This window comes from Bidens hawaiensis, unplaced genomic scaffold, assembly GCF_021521415.1.
Source record: "Bidens hawaiensis isolate Kalapana, Puna unplaced genomic scaffold, B.hawaiensis_p1.1 tig00042928_1, whole genome shotgun sequence".
NCBI classification, from domain to species: domain Eukaryota; kingdom Viridiplantae; phylum Streptophyta; class Magnoliopsida; order Asterales; family Asteraceae; genus Bidens; species Bidens hawaiensis.
The window spans coordinates 48,655-60,277 of record NW_027505812.1 but is presented as its reverse complement, the minus strand read 5'-3'; positions in this window follow the sequence as shown (position 1 = coordinate 60,277).

Here is an 11,623-nt window from a genome sequence, read left to right as displayed (position 1 = left end):
CGAAGTTGTGAATGTAGCAGATGACAACTTCGCTCTGCAAGATACAAGAGAAGTTATAGCTTTAGCGATGTTGAGATACAGGCGAAGTTATATCAACTTCGCTGAAAACCTAACTTCGCCACATAAATGACCAATTATTCACACCCTGTTATGTCGAGGAATGGCTGATCAGAGAGTAGTAATAGGAAAAGAGTAATGCGATTAGTGTGTCGAACAACTTATTATCAAAAACAAAAAACCTTCAATCAGACCAACATAGTGGGAATAGGGTTTGATACACAAACGGTTGCAAAACAGATCATTTAGAAACCGATTAACAATTTACAGTAAGAATTATGAGTTACAACGATCAGACCAACCTTGATTACGGATTAATAACTGATAAAAAACTTGGTTTGATTCAATGTATAACTTCGTCGAGGGTTTAGAGAATATAAGTTTTGACCAATTTTAACCACTGTCTCGTTTTTTATAGTATTTAAAAACCCCAGGGGCGAAATTAGGATAACTTCGCCCCATCAGTCAACTTCGCTAGTCAGTCAACTTCGCCCGTAGTCAAACCAAAGTCAACTTCACCCGTAAACACGTTAAATAAAATTAAGAATGAAAGATCAAAAACAAGTAACCAAGTGTTTATGAAAGCAAACCATAAGACAAAACACATAGCAAAAGTTAAATAAAAGGATGGGATCAAATTTCAGTCTTGACGAAACCCTGCATGTTTTTAGAAAAGATCCGAACAAGAATCATACTGACTAAGAGGGTGTCACACAGATCCATGTTCAGCGGTATTATGACATAGAGAGACAGGTTGTAGGCAGGTATAAAACTTAGTATGGTTTTCATTGCTTCCGTGATACGGATTAGGTTCAATTAAGATCAAAATTTAGATGGACATCACATGAGAGATTGTGATGCCTCCTATCTATTCTCAAGGCGTATATGGCTTTCCCCAGGTCACCCCGAGTTGACTTCGACCCGTAGTGTCTGATCAATCAATATTCACATGTCGACTTTCCGATTCGTCTTCCTGAACTTTCTTAACTTTGAATTATTCTTTCTTGCCTATTTCTTGATATTTGAAAAAAAATAATCTTCGTAAGGATTAACGATAATAATAAGTGATGTTTTTTCTTACATAATAATTCAACTGCAAGTCCCGAATCTGGATCACTGCAGAAACATAACACTATCTTCGCGGGGATCAGGACACTCACGGGCTCGTGGATGACTGGGTAATTACTTTTCTGCCTATCATTCGGAGAGATGTATGTGGAGACATGCACAGCTCAAAATGACTCTCCACAGTAAATCGAGAAGATTTAGTTTGTATCACTTCTACTTTTACGCACCATAGAAAGCTACCATAACGCACAATGACTGTTCTAGAGCCTTTTAGGCCTAATTACTTCACCGGTTAAGCACACAAAATCAGTTTATCTATCACTTTCCAAGGTTTGATCAATTTTCATTTTAACACCAATATTGAAACTTCTTGCGAAGTTATAGAAAGGAAAAATTATATCATTTCCCAAAAAAAATTTAAATTCAGACGCCCCGATCAAGTCAAAGTCTTTTGGTAAACGGCTATCCTGAAGATCCAGTTGATCAGCCGGACCGACCACATACAAATATGTGTCCCTCTGACTAAGTATGAATGACTAATTTTAAGCGAAAGAATAAAACCCATCATAAACCGTCCCGGTCGCTTTCAGTCATCTGGCTAATGGCTATCCTTATAGTCTACACGTAGATGTAAGGACCAAACATATTCATGGAATATGTCCTTCAAACTTGAGCAACCGACATAATTTTAAGCGATAGTGATGTTTTTTTAAACAAAAACAAGAAACAAGGTTACTCGGGATTGATCATCCCATTTAGCTCAACAAGGTTTTGAAAACGGGATCGGTCAAACGCTTTTGTAAAAAGATCGGCAAAATTATCCAGTGAATCAACCTTTTCAAGCATAATTAATTTTTTTATCAGCACAATCCCGTATAAAATGATGACGAATGTCAATATGTTTAGTTTTACTATGTTTAACGGGATTGTTAGTTACTGAGATAGCAACAGTGTTATCAATGCAAATAGGAGTTTGAGTGAAATTCAGACCAGAATCGCGCATTTGTTGTTGTATCCATAAAACCTGGGAGCAGCAGTTCGATGCTGCCATGTATTCTGCTTCGCAGGTGGATATGGCTACTGAGGTCTGCTTCTTGCACTGCCACGACACTAATCTTCCTCCAAGAAACTGACATCCTCCGTGTTGACTTCCTGTTCTGATTGCAACCTCCATAGTCAGAGTCGGTGTACGCTACCAGATCTAGCTCTCCTCCTTTCGAGTACCAGAGTCCCAACTTAGGCTTTCCTTTAAGATACCGCAAGATCCTCTTCACTCCCTTCATGTGCGATTCCTTCAGGTTGGCCTGAAAACGAGCACAAAGACAAACTGCAAACATAATGTCAGGTCTAGAAGCAGTTAAATACATTAAAGAACCTATGATTGCCCGATACTGAGTGGGATCCACATCTTCGTCACTGTCGGAATCAGCACCCAGTTTGTGGTTGACGCAGATTGGAGTATCAAACGGGGGTACTATCGTCCATCTTAAAGCGCTTAAGCACATCGTGAACATACTTAGTTTGATGAATGAACATGCCATCCTTCTTTTGATCTACCTGTAAACCCAAAAAGAAAGTTAATTCGCCCATGGTGCTCATCTCAAACCTCTTCTTCATGACTGCTTCAAACTCCTGACACATAGAGACTCTTGAGGCAGCAAATATAATATCGTCCACATATACCTGAACGAGTAGAAAATCACCCCCTTTCCATTTAACAAACAAGGTACTGTCGATCTTCCCTCTCTCAAACCCATTCTCTAGCAAGTAATCTGACAAAGTTGCATACCAGGCTGGAGGTGCCTTATGTATCCCATATAATGCTTTGCTCAGTTTGTGCAAATGGTCAGAAAAATCTGGGTCAGGGAAACCCGGAGGTTGTTCGACAAATACCACCTCATCGACTTTTCCATTAAGAAACGCACTCTTCTCATCCAACTGGAACACTTTCATCTCTTTGTGTGCAGCAAATGCCAGAAATGGTCGAATTGCCTCCAATCTTGCCACCGGAGCAAACACTACGTTTTAATCGATTCCTTCCTATTGATTAAAACCTTTAACTACCAAACTTGCCTTGTTGCGAATGATTACTCCCTCCTCATCTCTCTTACACTTGAATACCCACTCTGTACCGATAGCGTTCACATCTTGTGGCTTTTCAACTAACTGCCATACTTCCATCTTTTTCAAACTGTCCCAGTTCTTTCTGCATGGCTTCAACCCACGAGCTATCCTTCAGTGCCATTTGATAATTCTTTGGTTCTATCTGACTGATGAAGCAAGCGTACAAGCATTCATTTATAATACCAGTGTCTTTAATGCTTGCATACACACATGTGTTTTCATCCAAACTTCTTCTAGTACATACACCATCAGAAGGATTACCGATCACATTCTCCAAAGGATGATTCTTGTGAATTTTGGTAGTTTGTACCGGACCAACTTCCAGATCGTTCTCAAGATTTGGAGAGAGTTAATCAGAGTGATGCTGAGTGTGAAATGGATTGTAGAATTCATCTTCATTTGAGACAGCTGGAGTTTCAACCGCACTTGACGAGGATGGTTGATTTTCATTATATTGGGGACGTTGTACAATGGCCTCTTCTTCATCAAGCAGCATCTGAGTTGCCATCTTTTCATCTATGTATGCAAAATCCAAGTAAGGCACATTAAAAGATTTGAACAGCTTATCATAGTCGAAAGCCTCTGCTGGTCCCATGCTAGGCCTAGGTGATTTGTAACTAGTAATGTCAGTGTTACAGACCACCTCAACCTTGCTGTTTGATAGATTAAAGACTCTTCTATTGGGTATCCCAACAACATAGCCAACTAAGATACCTTCGTCAGCTTTCTCACCAAATTTAGAGTTAGTCTTTAATGAACATGGGGACCCGAAAGGTTCAAGACCTTTCAAATTTGGCTTTCTACCATGCATAAGTTCATAACAGGTTTTATTTAATCTTTTAACAGTTAAGACAAGATTAAGGATATAACACGCTGTAGCAACAGCCTCAGCCCAGAACATCACGGGAAGTTTAGCATCTGCCAGCATGGTCCTGGCTCCTTCGATTAGAGTTCTATTCTTCCTTTCAGCTACTCCATTTTGTTGCGGAGTATATGGGGCACTGTACTGATGTTCTATCCCTTTCTGCAAACAAAACATCTCCATCTGGTAGTTCTTGAACTATGTACCATTATCCCTTCTGATGTAGTTAACCTTTCTCCCAACAATATTTTCCACCTTGGTAATCAAGTTAATTACCAACTGAACTGTTTCATCTTTTGCCTTCAGAAAATAGACCCAAGAGTACCGCGAGTAATCATCAGTCACCACCAAACAGTATGACGTTCCTCCTAGACTTTTTACATTCACCGGACCAAAAAGATCCATGTGAAGCAAATCCAAGATGTTGACAATTGAGTTGACTTTCTTGGAGTGATGTGGCTTTTTGTGTTGTTTTCCTTTTTGCATGACACACACTGGTCTTCAAAATTGAAGTTCTTCAATGGAACCCCAAGTACCAGCCCATTCTTGACAATGTAATTCATCTTACGAAGGTGAATATGACTCATTCTTCGGTGCCACAGCTCAGACTCAGACTCTGTAGCTTTTGACTGAAGACACGACTCTTCCGTCGCCGTCTCGGTTGACCGATGTCCATTACGTATGTGTTATTTTCCCTTGGATCCTTCATCACAATCTAGGTTTCAGGAATCTTGAAACCTGGATAAAGCACGAGTGCTTCATCTTTTGTAAAATGCACGGTGTATTCTTTGTTACAAATTTGAGAGAGACACTCAGAAGATTGTGCTTTAGCTCTTCCACAAAATTTACTTTCTCCAACTTGATTCTTCCATTATCAACAGTACCAATACCAGTAATTCTTCCTCCACTTTCTCCTGCAAAACTAACTCTTCCTCCTTGAACGGTTTTCCAATCACGTAACAATTTCTTATTACCAGTCATGTGCCGGGAACAGCCACTGTCAACAACCCACATATTGTTTACAGCCCTGCTTGACTGTTCCAGCACAATTAAAAAAATGGATTAAAAACGGGGGACCCAAGACCTTCTGGTCTTGGGTTGATCAAACCTGTTATCCGGCATCCAGTACCTTGGTTGCCCAAAGTTCTTTTGAGGAACGTTTCCGTATATCCTGAAGGGAAAGTTTCTAGATGACTGGCTATGAGGCCATTCAAACCTTCTTGATCTTCTAGCATTTGAAGAATTATAATTGTTGGTTGGGGGGTTCACTGGGAAAAAACGATACTGGTTTCTTTGAAATCTTGGATTAGTCCAACGATTATTGGATTTGTTAGCATTCTTACCAGCTTATTAATTAGTATTCATATTATTCTCAGTTTCAGTTGGCCTCATATTTCTAGATTTTCTCTGTTTCAAAGGACAATCATTGACTAAGTGACCTGTTCTGTTACATCTAAAACAACTTATGTTCGAACTATTTGTGTTCTTTTAAACATTTGTCTCAAAAGTTGCTTTAGATGATGAGGTTGTGTTACTATCAGTTTGCCTCACATATGGTGGGACAAACGGATTTTGGGAAGATTTCTTTTCATCAAACTTATAGTCCTCCCCTCGTTTTAGTAACACGACCTCTTCTTTTATCTCACCTGATTCAGACGTTTTATCCGAATTTAACGAGATGGAACTTGTGACATTAGAACTTGTCTGACTTGCTTCACTCTCATTAACTTTAGTATCTTTTGTAGAGACTTTAATTGGAACTGTCTGACTAATTTCAACATTCACGGATTGCTGATTACTAGGATTGTATGTATAGTTATGATTATATTGTGGTGGAACTTCTGTAAATCCAATTCCCTCTTTTTTAACCGGGGAACGTTGAACACTTATAATATAGTCCAGCACCGCTGAAGAATTTCTAAATTGTTCAATTTTCCTGTTCAGTTCCACCACTTTTACCTGGTAATCAGCTATCTGTTTATCCCTTTCAGCTATTAGTTTGGTCTTTTCTTCTAACACATCATAACTAAGATCAATTACTTGTATTTTTTCAGCTAGGGTGGCTTTAAGGCTTCTGATATCTTTTTCACTAGCTTTTATTTTTACCGAGTAGCTATTTTCTTTAGTTTTAGAATAGTGATGTTCTTCTTTTAAGTTTTTTAATTCTACGTCCAAAATAACAAACTTATCAGTTAACGCTTTCAATTGATCAAACAGTTTTTCACATTGTTCACACTGAGATTCAGAACATACCTCTAAGAGCTGATCGTTCACTTCTGCCATGTATGCTTGATCCTCCACCGTCTCTTTGTCACATTTTCCAGTTTCAATATTCACCAGATTTGCCTGTTCGATCACCTCCTCAACTTGTATATTCCAGTTATACCCACCGTTCTACTGAGATACCATAGCCTTGACTTCATTTCCACTTCCATTCTGTTGAGTAGATCTGTTCTGACTTCGTTAAACTCTCTCATTTGTACACTCTTTAGCAAAGTGACCATTTTGTTGGCAGTTATAACAACGAACCTTCGACTTATCGAACCCCAGTCTTTCTCCAACAAATTTCCTACCAGTTTTCTTCATAAACCTCTTCACCCTTCTCACTGTCATTGCCATTTGCCACTGCAGATCCATTTCTTCCATGTCATCAGCGTCTATCTGATCATAGTCTTCATCTAAGATTGTCGGGTCAACTATTTTTCCTTTGATGTAGTTCTCATAAGAGGCAATAAATGAAGCATATAGAGTAAATTGTTGTTCAGCTGATTTCATGCTCATAGGCATCTGTGAGTAACTCTTGCTAGAAGCACTGGTTGAGAAATTACCAGCTGAGGATTGAGACTTTGAGGAACTACTTCCAACTGCTACAAAACATACGTCACCATCCATATTGAGTACCACATGACCGTCTTGAGTGGAATTTGGTTCTCCCCCCGAGTAGTAGGCAATTGATATTGTTTTTGAACTTGAGTTTGAAGAGCCTTTAGCACCATACATTCCCGGATCCTGAACCTAATCAGTAGGCGTCTCCTTTCGAACCATGTTCAGTTCAAAATTACACAACTTATTAACCACCTTCTCCAAGTCAAACTTCTCAAAATCCTTATCTTCTCTCATCAGAACTGTGTACATTTCCCATTTTGGTGGGAGAGAATCGAGAAGCTTTTCTACTATCTCTTCTTCCTTGTATTCAATGGAGTAATTATTCAGTTCTGTCATCAGATGATAATATCGTCTGATGATGTCATCAAGTGATTCGTTTTTCAGATACTTGAATACAAAGAATTGAGTTTTCAGTAGCTTTGTCTTGGAGGTACGTATCCCAACATTTCCTTCATATCGATTCTCTAGTGCTTCCCATAGTTCCTAGTAGTTTTTGTATTTTTTGAAAGTATGAAGAATCTCTTGTGGAAGTGCCATTGTTATGGCTGCATGTGCTTTACTTTCTGCTTCATACATTTTCTTTTCATCATCCTCCATCTTACTGTACTTCTTAATCTGTTCACGACCTTCAAACTCAGTGGTTGGTGGAATGTATCCATCTTGAATGCATACCCATATTTTTGCATCTTGATACTTCACATATTGTTCAAACCTATCTTTCCAAGCAACGAAATCAGTACCTTTGAGAAGTTTTGGAGCCTTTGTTGATGAATCGGCTTCAACTTCCATCTTTACTAGCTCTATGATATTTATCGAAGTCATACTTGAGCAGAATGAGACCTAAAGTCAAAAATAGTGTTCTGTGAACAGTGTTGAGCGAAGTTAATTTTAACTTCGCTCAGGAACAACTTCGCTACAACCAACTTCACTAGATGATAACTTCGCACACTTACTAAGTTCGCAGCTACTAACTTCGCTATCCATAAACTTCGCTTATCCACCAACTTCGCCTAAAACCTATATCTTGGCTGAAAAACCCTAGTTTGGGTTCGACAACTTCGCCAAAAGAACGGATGGTTTTTGCAGGGTTGACACGGCTGTAATTGAAAGTTGCGAGGGTGTTGGGAAGGTCAAATGATGAGTATCGAAGAGAAACTGACAAAGGAGGTGTATTTCAACGTAAAACGGTTCCGTGAATAGTCTAACGGAACAATCTTAACACACGTGTGATAATCCCGAACCACACAATCATGATCAAATGCTCTGATACCAATTGTAGGTTCCCAACCGGATCTACACAGGAGTATCTCATAACACGAGGGTGCGGAATCCCCTACGTATACGATACGAGTGCTAAGACAATGAATACGTAATGACAAGCAAAACACACGAGTATAAAAGATAATACTTCTTATATTGCAAAGGATGATAACCAAAGAACAAACACGTGACACACAAAGTCACCAAAAGCCTGCCGTTCAAGTTAAAAACAAAAGAGCCGAAGTTAGGATTTATATAACCTGACAACTTCGCCTAACATACTAGGCGAAGTTGTCCTAACTTCGCTCAACCCAAGTTCACTGAAACACAAAGCGAACATAAAAGAAACAATATAAATGATTACAGACACATAAAAACACGAGATACTGAACTACTGGCATTATGCACCAACATTTGTGAAATAATTTCATCATCAAATCCTAAGTATTTTATTAACTTCCTTACAATAAATAAAATTAAAACTCAAAAAAATATATAAATATTAGAAACGAAAAATGTAAAACAACCCCGGTAATACGTGATATAAAACCTAGTATTGTAAATTTTTATAAACGAAACATTTAAAAGCTCTCTAGTTTCTCCCTGCTTCTTCTCAAGCCACCAGATTGTTTTATTTGTAAATGGAGACTTCTAATGAATTTGATCCGAATTCACGGGTATGGGTCTTACCAAACCCGGATAGCCCTTAAATGAGTTATAATATCTCATTAAATTAAAAATTAATCTCCCTAAATATTTGCTTTGACAATCTTATAAAATAGGGATATACTAGAAATCAATATCCGATTCAAAAACGAAGATATTATTTATAATTAAGAAACAATTTTATAGTAAAAGAAATAAGCGGGTCATGGGTCTCAACAAACCCAGATAGCTTTTAAACCTGGTTATAACATCTCAATTATTTATATTATTAATTTCCATACGATAAATAAAATTAAAATCCAAAAAATCTTAAATATATAACCAAATCCTATTTATTTATTATAATTATAGATCCGACTGAAATAGGATTTTTGGAATAAGAAATAAACTAAGCGAATTGATTACTTTTCTTAAATCCAAGCGATATTTGCGTAAGCGTTTTCCCCCGATCCATTCGGGAGATCGATTTGATTATAAAAACATGAGTTTAATTAGTCGATTTATTAGTTAACAAAGAAAAATATTATCTAGATGAGTAAATAGATTAACCTTGAAACAACAATGATTAATTACTATTGCAATAAAAAAGCTCGTATTTTATCTTTGTTACAATTTCTTAATAATGAGAAACAATTTGAAAGAACTGAGCCGACTACTAGAACTCCTAGTCTTAGAGGCAGAAAAAGATAGGTTTACTCTTTATTAACTTGAATTCAAACCCTCATCCGAACTCAAATGCCGATTTCTATTTTGTTGTCAAAATCCAAGAATCCAGATTAAATTCTCGTGTGATAAGGAAAAAAAAAGAAGAATCTGGGAAGAAGAATTTTTATTGAACGTGTTGATTCATTTTTATTTTGACTACTTTCTTTTCTCATATTTTATAATATTGTATTCATTTTTATTTTCATTTTTATTCGACCTTCCCAGAGTTCATTCTCCGGGCAACTCCGTTTAACCAATGGATTCCTTCCAACTTACTTCTTTTATGATCTCATTGGAAATCATATAAAGACAAGTGTCTATTTGTAAAAGAATTTTACGATCAAGAAGCAAGTGTCTCTTGTACAGATCATTTATTAATCTACTATAACTATAGCATACCCCCCCCCCTTCACGAATTGCTGCATTTATTCGAGTGATCCACAAACGATGAAATTTTTTTTCCTATCTCTATCCCGATGAGCCGAAACCAAAGCTCTTATTTTTTTGTTGAGTAATAGTTCGAGTAAGTCTTGAATGATCCCCCACGAAAGCTTGATGCAAATAAACGAATTTTTGTTCTACGTCTCCTAGCGATATATCCCCATCTAAGTCTGGTCATTGAATAAATGAAACTTTAACGAATAACTAATAGATTTAGAGTTCCTTTCATTTAGTTATTCGTTTGCCCCTTTCCTAGTATATTAATAACAAAACTGTTTTTTTCCAATGTATAAACTAAGAATTTCAATGGCTTTGGCTACTGTAACCTTCCCAACCACCACTTTTGATTTTTTCCTAGGTATTTCACCTCGAAATACGAAATTATACTATATTAGGTATTAAAACTCAAAGTAATGACAAAGAAATAGTTGATTCCATCGTTTATATGGTTACTTCTTAAACGGTGAGGTCTTCTTTATACACCGGAGCCTTTACTTCATTTAATCAATGTTATTGCTAACTTGTATGGTTCACATTCTTCGCCTCTACCCATGAATTATTCAATAATAGGTCTTTCACAATAAGCTCTACCTATACAGTAACTGTATTAAATTATGAAGGTTGGTTGGGTAGTTGACCCTATTACTCCGTTCTTGCAAGAAGGGTCTATGCTAACTAAGATTTCCTCTGCTTAATGGATAACCATTTGCTACCAATGGAGAATTGCTTCTCATATTAAATTGAGGTGAGTGGATTTACACCAACAGAAACCATAAATTTCATACACGATAGAAGGGATATCATCCACTTTTAGATAGGAAATATAGTTTGTTTTTCCGTTATAACCTATTTGATTATTGATATTAAATGAAACCTTCCTACATTCTCTCAAACCACTAGATTGTTTTATTTGTAAATGAAGGCTCTCATACATTTGACTCGAATTCACGAGTATGGCTCTCACCAAACCTAGATTGCTCTTGAACGTGTTATAACATCCGATTAAATTAAAAATTAATCTCACCAAATATTTGATATAAAAATCCTATAAAACAGAGATATACTCAAAAGTAATATCCAATTAAAAATATTATTTATAATTAAGAAACAATTATATAGTAAAAAAATAAGCGGGTCATGAATCTCACCAAACCCATAGCTTTTAAACCCGGTTATAATATCTCATTTATTTGTGAAACTCTTTTATCAAAATGTCTTAAGTATATTATTAACTTCCTTATAATAAATAAAATTAAAAATCCAAAAAAATATATAAATATTATATTGAATAACGTAAAAGAATTCATGTAATATGGAGGATAAAAACTAGTATATGTTGTAAATAATTAAGTCAGCCATACAATAAATGGATGGATACATTTTCAAAAACCTAGGGTTAATCTTACTTACCTAGTTGTCTCTTAAATAGTTATCTTTGTCTACTAAATAGTATTGTAATTGTAGTATAAATACTACGTCAATGGTAATGAGAAAGATGCACCATCTTGAATAAACTCAAGATTTCTTACTACTCCTTTCTATAATAATCTCTAA